We start from the raw sequence: 17,143 nt of genomic DNA, 5'->3' as shown, positions 1-17,143 counted from the left end.
GACGCGCTGTCACACTGTCTCAATGAAGCTAGCTTGTAGAGGAGGAGAAAATAGAAATAGATGGCAAATGGCTCTCGCTTCTGGGTATTACATATTGCAGTCTTTGGGATGTGGACTCATTTTTTTTCTGGTCCACCTCCCCTTGTTCATTTCAAACAAATGACCTACATATAGAAATGGCAAAAGCGATGTCATTTGTTCTAGTGCTACATTTAAAAAAACAACAACCTAAAAGTTAATTATCTGGTCTGGCACTTGGGGGAGGGGGTCTGGTGCCCCCGCGGCTCCCCTTCTCGCTCCGCCAGCGTTTGGAACATTTTGCTGAGTTTCTTTGCAGAAGAGCTTTAAGAACATTTCAGGCTTCTTCAGTTTGCACACGTCAGGTTCAAATAAAGGAGCCGACTTCTCGGTGAAGTGGGCGCTAATTCACAGTTCAATTTGGGGTGACCTTGTGAATTAACACTGAGTCATAATCTTTGAGGATTAGGAGGTCCTGGAACATCAGGTTTTGATGTTTTAATGCTGTCTTTATCTTTTTCGCTTACAGCCTCTGGAGATTTTTTTTTTTTTTTTTATTTCCCCTCGAAACTTGCCATCCCCTTCAGTTCTCATTTGAGAAGCACCAAGGAAAGACCCCAAACACACATTTACAGTTGATATTAGTTTTCTTATGAACTGGATGGCAAATAGAATGATTGTACCATCAATATGGGTCTATACTGTATCATATATTTTTAACTGTCCTCTTAATTTCACCAGTGTCTGTTGCCTACTGTTACGCAATTTACAGGCCTCTCTTGACTAATATATTATGCATGCCGTGTTGATAATCCAACGATAATCTAATATATATGCAAATTCCCCACCGAGGCGATAAGAATGATGATTCCAGATGCATTTTTAATACATTTCTATGCCCACCAGAGTTAAAGGGAAAGATGGGTGATTGCATTGAACTTTAAAGAACAAGAAAAAAAAACAACCTTATGAAAGCATTGAGAAAAATGTAGTATTAATAATCAGTACGCATGGGAAGCATCACAGCGTCTCATTTGGACATGAGCCTGGAGAGCCCAAAAAGTTGAAGACTGCTAGAGAATGTTAATGTGCCTACAAAGTTGAGCTCCATTCATAATGCGACAATAGCGTGCACAGATCAGAGCGTCGTTTGAATTTGGAGTAGTTCATCATCAACTTTATTTTGTCATTCTGTCCATTTATTTTTCGTTAATTTGACCATTCTGCCTTGTTTCATCTACACCCCAAACACAATGTTCGTGCTTATCGCGGCACAAGCAAAGTCTATGGAGACAAATGGAATTGACTGGTTAAAATGAAGGCGGGGTGACTTACTTCTGTCTCATTTCAAAAAATCATTCAGCCAGCAAAATGAAAATAAAAGCTCCTCAATGACTTGGCTCGCCGTCAAAGTCATTATCCCGTGGAATGGGTGGTTTTTGTGAGGCGTCTTATCAATGCTCCGCCTGGCCGACGGATTCTGACGTTTTTACTCAGTGTCACTTTGAAAGGTTTTCAATAAAATGTCCCCTTTTAACGTGCATCGCCAAGACGCTGACGAGAGGCAGTTTTATAAACGATTAGTTTGATGAGTCCCCGCCAGGGGTTTGATTAATAACCAACTTCATCTGGATACTGCATTCTAATCACTCCTCAAAGATTTTTGTTTCACCTTTTGCAGCAAATATGGAACAGAGTTAAATTTGACGGCCAGATATTTGGTCTATCGGTCATTCTGCGGCGGTACTTGCCATTATTCATCCTCCACGCCCTAATCGGACCGAGCAGGCACACCATAAATAAACATCCGTCAATCCTTACTTGCGGGTCATAGCAAACAACCTTGACAAGCTCTTCAATCCAAAAGTGACAATGATGGCACTTAATGATATTTTCATTGCTTTTGATCGACGTAATGAAGCGTGCGTAGTTTGACTGAATCGATATGAGATTTCACTGGGTGGCATGGCAACAAGCCTCACTTATCCCATGCAAAAACCTTTCTTTTCATCTCTCCTGTTCTCTTTCATCTTTTGATCACGTTTTCAGTAAAGCATCTGTGGATATCTTCAAGTATGACCGAGGAGCACGTCATTCTGTGGGCGCACTCGGCTGCACACTAACAATGGTCGGCAGCGCTTTGGACCGACCCCGATTATAGAAACTATCAATATCGAGCAAAATTGAGATTTAATAGCAGACAACTTTTAATTTATCAGTTTGTTTGGGAGAAACCAGTAAATAATGAACTATTGTCAAAGCGCCCCTGTCTTGTCATCATTCTAGACACCCTCCCCCCCTCTCTCCTTATGTGAATCCTGCCATAATTATACATCCCGTCTCTCGCTAGTAAATGGAACACAATTGTCAGATGAATCACGCACAAAGGGAATGGAACACAGCACTTAATCATCATGGCCAAATTGCTCTATTCATTATTGTCTGATTGTGAGGAGCTTTTTTTTTTTTCCCCCTTACCGAATGAAACGTCAATAGGAAGACAGCCAATATGTAAATTTAAAGTGCAAGACCTTAAATGAATGCTACATCACAATACAAATCTATAGCATTCCAACTTATATTACTTAGCGTTGATTTTGAAGTATAGGAGCAGGAACAAAAGATTTTGAACAAGGTAAAGTGCTTGAGAATGGCAGACGATTAAATTACTAATAACAAAGAATGACAAAGGTTTGAGTGTTGGCTGCATATTTTCTTGATAAAGTGCATCTGCAAAAATAAATGACAGATAAACAATTACAGGTAATGTTTGAGTGAAGCCTTTTTGCGCACAGGTGTGCTGTTTTACAGAACAACTTCTACCTTCAAAGCTTGACTTTACGAATTTTTGATCTTGTGATGAAATAGAAGATAAGTGCTGCTTTTAGAGTGTTTGGCTATTTCCTAAATTTCATTCATACACTGTCTTTTTTACGTTAATTATTTACCTTTAAGGGCTGGAACAAAGATGCAAACCCCTTTTTACGTGTGTGCATCTGCAACTTTGAATAAAATGTCCGAGAAAGGTGTCACCACCATATATATAATTTTTGAAAATGTGCAATCAGACAGCTGTACTTTCCAGGAGTGAACATCTGACCTTTAAGTATTGGCATTTTTGAAAACAGATGAGAGTAGATCTTAAAATGTAAATGTAAAAATGTTTTCTTTTTTTTTTTTTCCTCTGCTTGACACTCGCCTCCCAAAAGTCTTCCCCAAGTTCTTTTCAGATGAGAAATTGACTGACTGTGTGCCCTAACGTAAACACTTCAACATGTAAATGCTCTAAAAGTGGAACCCGGCAATTTATTCAGTGGTTTGCTGTGATTTTCCTCACTCGCACATCGCATCAACTTATTTCTGTTACCTGACAACTTGACAGCCTTCTCGGGTTCAGAATGCATCCACGAGTTCAATGCCGGATTATCCTTAGAAATCCACGGAAAAGATACAAGCCTTCATATCAAATCATTCAAACAAATACCACCTATTAGAATAGTCTTATATAGCCGAGGGTGGGATGGAGGGGGGCAGGAAATCTCAGCGCGCCCAACGTAGCCGCTAGAGTAAATAGGCACTGGTTGCAAAAATATGTGGGGTTTTTTTTGTTTTGGGAGATTTTGGCTATTAGAGGCGAGCGTTATCCCTCCCGTACAAACAAATACACGGTAAGCAGTATAAATGTGAGCCGGGATGATTCCTGACAGGGAATCTATGTTGTCTACGCAGCAAACATGCAGCTTAAGGCTCTATTTTGGAAACAATATGGCGAGATCTCTTTTCTTTTCACTAAATGCCATCTTACACTCTTTCATCCTCTTTTTTTTTTTTTTTGCAAAACAGCCAATTAGCCAAAACCACATCACCGCTTCCTGCCTGTCAGTACCAGAAAATATATTAAAAGACATCTTTAAAAAGATCTATGTACCTAAAAGATGTGAATAGTGGACTCATTAATTTGCCGAAAAGCAGGAATAACACAAGTTACTTCTTTGATGATGATAAGTGGTTGTAATTATTTACCCATCAAAAATGAAATGACACCAGATCAGATTTTAAGCTCCAGATAAGCTTCTTAAAAGGGCGATTAGAAGATGATGGTATCTTGAAAGTCTCACACAGCTAACAAGATTTGAAAAAAAAAAAAAGAAAAGGTAGCGACACTTAAAATAACCTTCAGGTTGGTGAGCACAGCAGAATTTGACAGAAATATTTACTCACATTGTGTGCACTGAATTAGGAGAAAGCCAAAAAAGGCTCAAGAGGAAATCGGAACAATTTGTAAGAGCTCAAGATTTACTGCATGCATCAACCCTTTTGAAACTCAAGTGGAAATGGCTCAAATGCTTGAAAGATATTTTTAGAAGTGACCTTGCTTGCAGATCACTTAATCCATGGACATGTCAACAATAGATGCAGAACGGTTGCACAAAAGAAAAATAAATAAATATATGTTTATGAAATGAACTGAGCTAAATGCACGTCTTCAACTCCCTGCATTCCTTTTAATAGCCTCACTTGTTAACATTATCGTAACCTTGACAACTGCACCCAGCAAATTCCCCGCTCGCCAGCATCTGCTCGATGCTGTCAATTTTTTCGAGGTCACCTTGTGCCGACGAAGTGAAGAGAGGCGAAGAGGATGTTGCTCTCGTTCTTCCCAAGTGCGCCCGTGCGTCTCGGCCTGTCCCTAATTTTTTGGCCACCTGTGTCTCTAACCATCTGGAAAAGGCTCTCACACCTGCAACGCAACATGTATCAACAGGGGATGTCTTGCAGCACACCTTACCTGTCACATTTTCCCAAATATTGGCAGTAGATGTTTGCTTTTCTCCCTTTTCCCATCAGGAAACAAAAACTAGGGACTGTAATTGTAATAAGACCCTTCAAACGTTAAAAAGCCAAACCCATTTGAACAAGCAATAATATTTCACTGCAAATGAACAAATAACTAGCTCACCCCCACAGTTGAATAAATACTGTACACACTCCCAACATTCTCGTTATTCTCTGCTTACTTCAAAGTAGCATTGATTTGAAATGGTTGCCATTCTGGTGGGCTTGTTGGTGACTTGAGCGTTGCACTAATTGGCCCTCCTGTCTTGAGTCAGCATTTCATTATACTGTAAGGTCTGTCTTGGTAGAAGGATTTGCAACACCGGCTAGCTTGTTACCCCAAATTGTAACTAATGGATGTCATCCCCCTCCCCTGATAAAAGGCTTATTTTCTCTCTCCTCGCCGCCACTTTGAAGAGGAGGGGGCCGTAAAAGCACCGGCGAGCTGTTAATGAACAGCGTCGACAGTGTTTTTGTTCCACTGCTTGCTTGTTTTGTTGGTGGAGAGTCTGCGGGGAGACGCGAGATGTGAGGTGTTTTGAAGTCGAGTCATTTATTTCCAGGCTGTCGGCTTCCTCTCCTCCCGTCGCTCTTCCCCGGTCCACTTTTTGTCTTTGGAGGCGAATCGGTCTCACAGCTCCCCGGCGTTTATTTTGCCCCTTGGAAAATTTTAGACTTGTCTTGCATGTTTTGCATATAAACCAGCAGAGGATTTGAAAGGCTGTTGCGTTGGTCATGTACACTATCTTCAAATGCAGGCCTTTGCGGCGCCTTTTCTCACATGTCTGGTGCTTTGTAACGATACAGTTGATTTTTTTTTTCTCCAAAATGCCATAGAAGCAGCTTGTGGTGAGAGCGGCGGCAGCATGACAGTTCATAAAAGATTGAGAGTTGACTGTGTAAATAAAGTATGGCTTAGAACGCAGCCCCCTACTCCTTAACACCAAATTGATTTGCGTGGGTCTATTGGAGTTTTTCCCCGGATTCCTGTTCTCATTCTTACCATTGGAACATAAAATCAATTCGTTTTGTCCGGCTCAGACTAATTTTTTTCTGTATTTTCTTTCCTGCATGTGCTAGGTTCCGAGGCTCCCCTCACACTTTGAAAATCTCTTCTTCATCAACTATTGACAATAAGCTTCATCATAAGGTCAGTGGAGCACTTTTCTTTGTCAAAATGAACTTGGTTTATTTTAATTGAGGGGAAAAAATGCCTATTTTGACTGTCCTGGTAATCGATGAAGACATTTGCTAAAATGTAAAAAGCTATGTTGACATGTTAAACTGAAATCGTAACGACTGTCAGCCCAAAAATGGTGGCTTGAGCGCTTAAAGTTGACTTATTCTGTGAAGGACGAGGTCATTGGAGGGGAGGAATTAGTACGGGAACCTATAATGGTAAAGTGCTGCTATCACAGGAGGAAGCATGTTAAAGTATAAATTGCTCAAGTGAGGCCCCGGTAGATTGCTATCAGGAACCCATTTCCATTAGTTCGAAGATGCATTGATTGGATCCAGGCAAGTATATGTTGCATCAGCACTTTTAGAGTTAGCAGCAACGTGTGTGTGTGTGTGTGTGTGTCTCATGCGTATGTAAGAGTGTTTGTAGGTGTGTGACTTGTCAGGCTGCTGAAGCTTAGATAAACTCTTTATTGGTTAATTGATTGCATTTTAATCGCGGGATTCACTTGCTGCCCGCGACAAAGTCTCAGTAAGGGTGGAGGACAGTTTGCACTTGTTTTGTCAACTAACAAACTATGCATCATGCTGGTGACTCCATGAACTCAAAAGAAGTCAGCAAGTCATGTCTGTTTGGGCTGTAGCACTCCAGAAAATGACAGTGAAATGTGGTTGATGAGATTTAAAGTTAAGCTGGAAAGTGTTTTGACACTTTTACATTTATGACCACGGCAGACACACCTGAAGGACTATTTGTCCTTTTCACGCTGCGCCATGATTCATTTCAGGCATGTGCACGTTGAGAATGTTTATGTACGACATCAACATGCTTGCGGTGCTCGCGTACACGTCGGTTGGCGAACTGGAGCCTGTTAGGGTTTATGAACTATCTTGATCGTATGATTATGTTGGGATGTAGACTAGAATGATGAACTTTGTTTTAACCTTCTACCTTTCTTTGACTCTGAAAAGTTTAACCATTCAGTTGTTGCCACTCTCCAAATGGTGTGTTGTTTAGTTAGTCATCTGGAAGGCTCCACTAGGTTTTATTTCCACGACCTCGTAAAACAATAAACTGGGACCCTCTGAAGTGGTCAACCATTGTCTGTGGTGACCACCACACATGTAAATTGTCACCCCCACCTTTGCCACTCTCACCCCCACCCTTCTTCTCTCAATAAATACACTCTTGCAAGAATGCAAAGGCAGACTTTGTTCGGACATTGCTGTATCTACAGTAACGAACAAATTCTCCACTTGCAAGTGTTCAAAGGGCATACTGTCTCTCGTGTGGTTCTTGCAAAATAAGTTAGAGTTAGAACATCCCTAACAGAGCCTGTGGCCAGAGTCAAATGAAGTCTCCTCACCTGTTTGTAGCCTTTGAGTTAGACCGTGTGTGTCATAGTCCCGGGGGCCGATGCCACACCGATTTAAAGCCGCTGCAGCAAACATAAGACCTAACACGGCCCGGCCAGACGCAGGAATCGGACCGTTCTGTTTCTAAATGGATTCACCATGAATATTTCAGATCTTAAAGATAAGTGTACAGCAGGGTTAAGTTCACAATTTGAACTCCTCACGCACGACTTATGTAAATTGGCTTTTTCAAAGATTAAAAGCCCCGCCACTTTGTTGGACCTGAAGTTTTACACATGTTCTAGAGAATTGTGACAAAGGCTCGACTTCAGTGATTATCCATTCATGTGAAACTGGATGTACGGTTCCCAATCTAAGATCTGTTTTTAAGACTGGACACCCCCCAAATAAGATTTCATGAGGGTAAGGCGCTTTCAATAATAAAGTGAACTTGGCCAAAACAAAACGGGTGAACCTGAGAGACTTAGGTGCAGTAATTTAATGGAAGTACATTCTGTCCTGACACTTTGCAACCGGGATACGAGACGCTTCTAACGACGCCTGTACTCGTGGCATCATCAGCACTATGCGCCAATTACGAGAAGGCAATCAACAAACTGCTACCGTGCAGATATTTCCACATCACAAGCAGCGTGCCTCTTAATCTTTTATGCTCTTATTTTATGAGGGAATAAACATACCAAAACGTTTTTTTACTGTCACAATCACACACAAAGATCAATTATCTCATTACTATTCATTGAGGCGTATTAATTTTGCTTTTAGATATGTGAGCAGATGTTGATAGCATCACGCTAAGTATCAAAATCTAAATGACCGTATTAAATCGAAACCTAATGTGGTCAAAGCAGGCATTCACACAGCGGAGAGCAGAAAATCAAAAGTAGTAGCAAACGACTATTCCCAGATGTGTGAAGGAGGTGAAGAGGTACCTAACACAGGCCGAGTTCTCAATCCGCTAAACAATCATTAAGCTGACACGCAGTGACGGAGATAAACATGTTGCTTTGCTGCGAGAGGCCTTCATTAGACTCTCCATGTTGCTGTGCTCATCCAAGCTCTGGGATCTCTGCAAAGATTGATTGTGCTGGACCACAGATCAGGGAGACCTCCCCCGCACTCTGCCGCTGGTTCAACCCCAATAGTGCTTTGCTGGAGAGGGGCTTAGGGACCCCCACCATACACAGAGGCAATATCACCTGATAAATTGCCTTCTCTGGCAGGATTACACAGCAGGCGGCTCCCCGTGGTTTTCGCCTATGAGCTTTACGCTTTCAGCAGATATTACAAGCGGGGCAATTTGTTATTGAAATGGACAAGCGATGATGGGCTTAAATCATGTAGGAGACGGAGCATTCCATCACAGTGAGCTATTAAAACAATCATCCTATTTTGAACACCCAAAAGCAATTGAATCCATGGAGAGTCGTGGTGGTGTTTTAGACCTTGAGCTGAATTCCAATGAGCAGGGAGAAAGAATTGTGAGTGACTTGCAGTTGGAGATGCAGTTCATCCTTTGAATGCTTAGAACATTGCCTGTAATTGTCAAACACCTTTGTATCATCATACTAAAGTCCAACCATTTCTACAAATGTGGAATCGTATCTTATTTAGCAACCGGAACGAGTTCATCTTTTGAAAGTAAGTTCTTTTGATGATTAAAACTTGGAATCATTGTTCCCACTTTCAATCAATCATTATATTTCACAAGTCACCGCCTCACTTCCTCTCTGGGCTACCTTCAAATAAACCCGCCGTTGCATATCTGTTCTTTCATGGCTCAAAAGTTGCGGGCATCATCCCAACACTCACTAAGAGGTGACATTGCGCTACAGAAAAGATTTGGACAGATACCTGACACAAAAACTCAGGGACAAGTCTAAGAACCATGGACAAAAATAATAAAATCAAATGGGCAGACATGGTGGTAGACAAATGTATCACGCAAGTATGCTGAAATCATTAGACAAAACAATAATGTTGACAAAAATCGTTAACTTTGTTATTGAATTGCAGCATCAGGGAAAATCGTTGGACTTCATCCAGTTCTTGTCTCAATCCTTCTCTTCTCTGTCCATAAATGTTGTACTTCTCAAGGGCTTGGCATATAAGCCTACAGTCGATCCCCTCGGAATTCCAAAGGTGTCAAAGTCGACACTCTGTCCGAAATAATTAAAGCTTTCATTAGCATTGAGGAGCATGGCCCTATTCGTTACCTGCTTAGGGCCTCTGTAATTGGCGGCAGCGCTGTCACAGCCTCATGTCTCCTGACACCAGTCACAGAGATGTCCACGATAGGTCGTGAGACGACGACTCCGCTATCAGGCTCCTTTGTCGATCCGCCGTTTGAACCTTTCACCGCAGTCGCAGAGAACTAAAGCCGAGTGATGCATTGTTCGGTGCTTCCATCCGTCAAACTCTGAAGACGTTGACAAATAAAAGAGAAGTCTCCTACTGACACTCTGCAAGTGAAGAACTTTACGAAACTTTTCACAGGTTTCCAAAATAGCAGCAGCACCATCTCTGTACAGCCGTTGTTTTTTGCCAAGTAGCTCATTCTTGAGCTTACGTAACAATAACTTTGCGGGAAATGGTGAGATTTTGGTGTGCTGCTGTTGACGCTATTCTAATTGGCTCTTTAAAGGAGAATATTTACACTGCAGCTAGCATGATGCACTTTGGGTATGATCTAATTAAACAATAGGGATAATGTTTGGGAGAATTCATAGCCACTTTAATAGTTCAATCCAATTAGTTAAAGAAAGATTTTGGCCTAAGGAGAGTGGAAAATATATGTACATGCCTGGCAGCAGTTCAGTCATTATAGAGGTTTTTGGTAGTAGACATTGCTTTTTGTTATTGTTGTTGTTTTGTAAACAGGATGAGTCTGGCTCGCCAAGATAAGAAGTCACACTTGCCAATCCTTTGCAGCAAAAGATCAATAAGGATGCAGGATACTTTGAGTTGTTCCCCTCTCTAATAAAGGATCTTTTAATTGGGATTTGTTCCCTACGGCATTATAAGCTAGGAAAAAGACACGAGGTAATCACTTCTCTTCTGGAAAGACACCACAACCCCCTGCTGTCATTTAACCTTTATGATTAGAATTTTTTTCAACAGCATAAATTACAGTTGCTCAGTTATAATGTGAGTGAAAATTAGAATGCTGTTCTTTGTGTCATTACTAGCAGAAAAGAAAAAAAAAAATCCATGCGTAAGTGATCCGCCAATAATGTGTGTAACAATAAGAATAATAAACATTTATTCCGTTGTCATATTGCATTTCCTCACTCACAGATTTCAAATGGCCCTTGGACTTTTTGAAAAGTGAATGGGAAACGTTCCCTACCTCCCATCTGCGAACTGAAAAAAAAAAAAAAAGTCCTTCATATCCAAGACATTCTCAAACCTTGAGGGAGTTTTTAAATATTCCTCTGAACACTGTCAACCATGACTCGTACGGCATCCTCGCCCATTCTTGTCATCTAAGTTAGCATGTTTCCACTTGAAAGGGGTGAGTCTGAAGGCCAGCGTAGATATCTCTGAAGTCTCTCTTTGGTCTTGTCAATAATTCAGTTTGAGGTTTTGACAAGAAGTAAAATCAATGAGGATTCATGGTGTGTTACATCGAAAAGCCTTCCGCAGCTTGTCCGCTTAGCGAGATGGCTTTGGGGAAGCGTGCAACACAAACTAACACGTCGCTTCTCTGGGTGATGTCATGTGTTGAAGGAACAAAATGTCTCGAGCGGCTCCAGTGGCAAGACGAGATGTAACGCAACATGCAATTTAACGTCTGTTTAGTTCTATTTGTTTCTGTGGAGCTGTTTGCCCTTTGCTCTATTGTTAAGGTCGCACATCTACATCATCACCATGTAGCTTAGAAGCAGTGGCTACGATGTCCAGCGTGACATAGATTGAGTTGCTTTTGGTTAACCTACAACTTATCGGAGCCTTTTCTGCACTTGGACAAGAGTGAAAAGGATGAAGGAGAGAAAATGGCTCATGGGGAAAACACGAGTTGGATACGACAGTGCAGTTGATGAGGTGAAGAAGGCTTCGGTGTCAGATGGATGGATAAAACCAGGCGAACACATCATGTACAAAGAGAGACCTTGTTGTGTGACTTTTGGCTCGACACAATCGCCGTTCGATCAACGTCAAGTTCTTTTTCCTTTGGGTTTGACTTTCTTGCCGCAAATTACAAAGCAAACCCACGGCAGCTGAGCACACACACATCTGCCGGATGGAGGAAAGCGCCTGACAGCTCGGTGAACAGCAGCACTCGGTGCGGTGCTCTTTGGTTTTAGCTTGAGGCTATGGCAGGTGGTGTGCGACTCTGTGTTAACGCTAGTTAACAAGGTTCATACACTTATCTTGCTGTGCAAACTTGAAAAGTTATGGCGTCAAGTGGGTTGTTTCTCTTAGGACGGAGCTGTGAAGTCAATAGCAGCATACCTGTCAGCATCTAATGGAGCTTTGTTCACTTTTAAGGTTTCAGTAGGAGGACATGTTCACATATATGAGATATGTTTCTATCAAGATGACCTTGAAACCTTTAGCAAGCAGTTCATATGTTGCGGTTGAGTGAAGTGAAAAGTCAAATCTAATTTGGGTAAGACTCCCTAAGAGAGGTTAGGCACATAAAGAGAATACATTATTCTGCAGAACATTCAAATGTGTCAGGCTATACCTGAAGGTTCAAACACAAACATCCCCCAGGGAGGAGAGAAAAGCCAACGGGATGAAAGGCGAGTGAGTTGTGCAGCGACTGATACACCATTGCACGTAAAATTAGGAATTGGCATAAAAAGCAAGAAAGCACGCTCAGTCAACATCCTCCCGTCTATCAGCGGGATTATGCCATCCCCTCTTACATAATGTTAGCTGTAATATTCATTTGGGTTGTTTCAAGCAGTGAAAATAGGAGCTGAAGTCTAATGCTTTTTCGCTTTGTGCATGACAAAACATGCTTTAACAGCTGGCTCATTCCATTTTCATCAAACTTATTTTTGGCTTAGTTGTTTCACTCCGCCCCCTTATTTTTTTTCTCTTTCATTCCGCCATTGTTCACTAATCACCTCGATTATGAAAGTACAGTATGTCCGGCTTAAAGTGGTTAAGCTTTTTTTTTTTTTTTTCCCATCAGTTTATACAAGCCGTTTTAGATTGCATACACATTCATGGCTAACAATATTCAAATTGATCAATTGATCGGTTAGAATTTGTTTGATTTGGTGCAGTCGGCTGTTGGTTGTCTTGAAGGTGAACATCAATAATGAATCAATTCCACCAAATCGACATTGGGGTATCGTAATTGTGTTTTTTCCCTATTGATATGTAAAAGGTTTTCATTTAGATATCTTCCCAATTTAACGGGTCTCAATGTTTTTTCTATTTGGTTTGAGTGGTTGAGGTGAAGGTGGTGCCCTTTGACATTATTTTATGGCGAGAGCGAGAGAAATCAACGAACGGAGACAAATCTGATTAAAGTAACATTAGCATTCAGAGAGATTTCATCAATCAATGCCACGTCTCTCAAAGGCCAGCCAAAACCTGAGGACTCTTGCGGATGTATTTTTAGAGCACATGTGATTATATATATATATAAAAAAAAAAAGTCAAGTCACTGACCTTTTGTCAATACCAGTTTTTATCGTATCCAGTTAGAATTTGGATTTATTGGATTTTATTTAGACCATTTTTCAACAGTTTTTCAATCATAACCTTGACTGCGCCCTCATGACTTCACTTTTTTTTTTTTTTTTTGGTGCAGTTAGCTTATTTTTGAGCCAGTTTTATTGTTCAGTCTCCTTGGGAAAAGGTACAAAGCATTGCTGGAGCAAAAGGGAGGCTCAACCAACCATGAAGCTCATTAGAGATGCTGGGAGCAGAGCTGCTGCTTCGATGCACTGAACGGAGTCGACCAGGGTGCTGCTGCTGCATCTTGAACTTTTTGCCTTAGGAGTTGTTTTAAGATCATACAACTGAGAGGGAACCTTACTCCAAGTCACCTTGCGGGTAAAAATGGCGTCATTAATGAAGTCCTCAGAGGAATCTATCCAATGCAATGTGACCACAAACGATAGATAAGTTTGAAGTATATTGGGTTAGTCAAGATTGTACCAGATTATTCAGTCCGTAATAATGCCACTATATTTTATGACGTTACTAAAAAGGCATATTTGAATGCCACCATTGATAGGCAGAAAATAAAAAGCAACTGAGACAAACTTTTTTGAAATGCCAGAAACCAAAATTATTGCAGTATAGTCCCAACCTTGGGCCACTGCGCAGACATCAACGAAAAACATTTGCGTATCTACGTTTTGACAGATTTGACAGCAAGTTGCTCCACCCAGAGTCCATAGTTGCTTAGATGAGACTTTTGAGTCTCTCGAATCAGCGCAGCCGTAAAAGCACGCAGTTGTTTGCCTTTTCCCTCTACGGTAAATGCGCTATATAGTGTGTATCTGCGATTTATTCAGCTGTGTGTTTGGGTGAGTCATGACGACCTGAGGGTTGGCGGACAGTCAAGGCAACAACTCATGCAAGCGTTGGCCCTTCGGCCCCCGGTGGGAAGCCAGGATCCACTTTTCCAACGAGACGTGTCTGATGCTGCTGGAGTCACCTCGGGGAGAGGCGCTCATGCAGAAAGACAGACAGACAGACGGAGAGAGAGGGAGCAAGTGTCAAGGGAAATGTGCTGAAGTGAGATCTAAAAGTAGCCCCGACACGGACACCCCTCGAGTGTTAACACAGAGATGAATACACCAGGGGTGAGACAAAATAATCAATACCGAAAAGTATCACATCTCATGTGATACATTACCAATACGTTTCAAACAAATACTTCCACTACCTTGACGCATTCAGATGTTTTATTCCGTATTTCATCATTTGTCTCTTCTTTTATTAGTTACACGGCTGTCTTTTTAAAATAAGCTGCGGCTCAGTGTTGAAATATCTCCGGAGAGTCGCGGCTCCGGGATTGATGAGTGTCTCCATTGTGCCGGAAGCAATGAGGCGAGTGGCTCAGATTAAAGTTTATGTCCATCAAACACAACCATGGCCATAAATGTAGCACTTACTGCACCCATGATGCCTCATGGCGCTGTCTAAATAACCAAAATGGTGGACAATCAAAGCCTCAATAATTCATAGCCCATGGCTGCATTTTTTTTAAATGTGAGATGCAAAGTTGGTTCTAAAGAAGGAATGGTGCTAATTTTCCAGCCTGGTTTATTAACATCAGTGACTTTTATCTGCATCCTTAAATTTCTTAATATAACATAAAAAAATCTGATAGATTATAATCCTTTTTTTAGAATTGTATTTGATTATTTTTAATACTGCACGCCCTTCTCTCACATCGCACGGTCGACATCTGCGATTCCCTGATGAGTCGTTACTAACTTTTTTTCCTCCCCTAGTTTCCTGCCTCATGGCTAACAATTTTTCTAAAGTGATCACTTTAGCAAAACATAAATGACATCTGACAGGTCTGCTGGCAGCCATAACGACCACTATATTTTATTTTAATGTATTTTTCTTACTGATTTTTAACAACGTCTATACTTCAGCAATGTCAGATGGCGTCTCCTATATAAAACCGCTTGTAAAAAGATGGACATGATCTTTCGATGAATGAATGCCTGTTTGTTCATGCATCTTGATTGTATTAAATAGGTTAGAAAAATTGTTGGTTAGTCAACTGTGTTCAAAGCAACTTGCACCTGTGACATACCTGAAAGCCTTTTTGAAATCAGTCCAAACCAGCCAGTCAGCTAGCAAATCATTCATCTGTGATATACTGTACTGTTGACATAATTCGAGAAAAAAAAAAAAGTTTCTATTCCCTGGAGTTTTTAATTTTCTATGTGTCTCTTAACATCTGGGTCTCCCAACGAAACCTGGAAGTACCTTTGCTTTTTAGACGGCAGATGGTAAATAATTGATTTGAGAAAAACCTCAGGTAACAAGTACAGCATTTGCCCATGTGGAAACAAGGTCAACGGTATCAGCAGATATAAAAAGCTCACAGCAAAAAAAAGCGGATAAATACAGGTAATGTTCCTCATTGATTCTTAACGTTAGGACGTTTGGAGGATTACGGCCACGCGAGTAGTGCTTAAGGTTTGTGTGAGCCTCCAGGGATGGCTGCTAATGTAACGTGCCTTGCAATGTGTTTATGTGCTGGTCCCAGTGCAATAAGCATCCTATTCATCATCTGCCTGCGGGCAGCCATTGGTGCATCTTGACAGTTAAGCCGCGGTAATTAATCCGTGTTTATGTCGTGTCTTTGGCTAAGCGAAGGGGAACTAGTGCAACCTAGACTGTCTCAGTGTTACTATGCCACAGAGGGATTACCTAGGAGCTGTTAACAGTTCAATACATACGGAATAAATGTTGACTTGGGTCCAACACATCATGTGCAGCAGCCTTCATGTCCGAAGAAGGTCAAATTATCTTACGGGTGACATTTTAACACGGGTGCGGTTCAACAGTTAATAAATGGCAACTCTAATGAAGTGTGTATTGATGAACTTGGGCGGAAGATTCAGTACAGGACATTTTCATAGAAGGTACTGTTGGTACATACAAAAGAGAAGCAAGCAACAGAATGTATTTTTTTTTTTTTTTTTAAAGCGAGGACTCCTAAACCAAAATTCAGTCACCGCATACTGCAGCAAAACACACATGGTGATGAAAGCGTGAGAACAAAGCTGAGCGAGATGATTCATGCACAGGATACATTAATAATAACAGGCCCACAGTTGCAATCGCTGCACTCGGGCGCCCGCTGAGGAGGTTGAGTCGATAAAAGCGCGCTGCGATGCGGCCGCTTCATTGGCCGTCCCCTGCAGCTCCCACCCGGCCGGCCAAGCTGAGCAACCAGTGTCTGTTCTGCAGGGGCCACGGGGGGACAGCGGGACACTAGTTTGAATTCGCTCGCCTGGATAGAATTGATTTAACAGGACAGAATGACAAGGAAAAACTCACCTTTGAAAGAATTGTTGTCACGCTTGAACCCAGAATTTTTGGGGGGGCGAGGGGGTGTCATTCCCTCCTTCTTTTCAACATGCACTATTTTATTTTAAACACAATTTCTTCAGTATCCAAATAACTTCAACTCACACAAATATAAATGCACCAATTTTATTGTAAAATTTCACAGCTATGTGCAATTCCTTTATGAAAAGTACATTTGGATATAATGCAGACGCTGTGCCCCCCTTTTGTACACACAACCCAAGAATCACATAGATACCAAATAACTAATGTAAGCAGGAGAAGGAATTTCATCCATTTTGCTTTGTGACACCTCCTATAATACCTTATATTTTGAATATTTCTTTATCAACATAGATTGCGTTAGAAAATGTTGGTGTGTGCTCCTAAAATAAATAAGAATCACAAAAATAAATACAGTGAAGATACAAACAAATTGATTTGGTCCTATTACACATACTTCCTGCGAGTGAAACTAAACATTCAACATGCACACGATTGCAATCCTCACTTCTTTACATTTGACACATGATGAATAAACTACAATTCATGTAGAATATTTGAATGTTCTGTCATCTGCCCCATTGTAGGTTTTCAGATTCAGGATATAAGAATAATGATATGTTTGCAGCCTGAATACACATATGGACAAGTTGCAGTGCAAGGTCTCATACACATCATTTGAGAGATGAACCCACCAAACAAACAAACATGATATGTTATT

At 41.2% G+C, this 17,143-nt stretch overlaps 1 protein-coding gene across 2 annotated transcripts in view; it reads left to right on the top strand.

Annotated features, from left to right (window-relative positions):
- gabrb2b (gamma-aminobutyric acid type A receptor subunit beta2b) overlaps positions 1–17,143 on the top strand; it is a 191,050-nt gene that overhangs the window by 55,318 nt on the left and 118,589 nt on the right. For both annotated transcript variants that reach the window (XM_085935503.1, XM_085935504.1), the window contains one exon: positions 5,935–6,004. The gene's annotated coding sequence lies outside the window, so the exon portion shown is untranslated. The remainder of the gene's footprint in view (positions 1–5,934; positions 6,005–17,143) is intronic.

This window comes from Syngnathus leptorhynchus, chromosome 17 (genome assembly GCF_054491065.1).
Source record: "Syngnathus leptorhynchus isolate UIUO chromosome 17, UIUO_Slep, whole genome shotgun sequence".
NCBI lineage: Eukaryota > Metazoa > Chordata > Actinopteri > Syngnathiformes > Syngnathidae > Syngnathus > Syngnathus leptorhynchus.
This window is presented reverse-complemented; position numbering and strand designations above follow the sequence as displayed.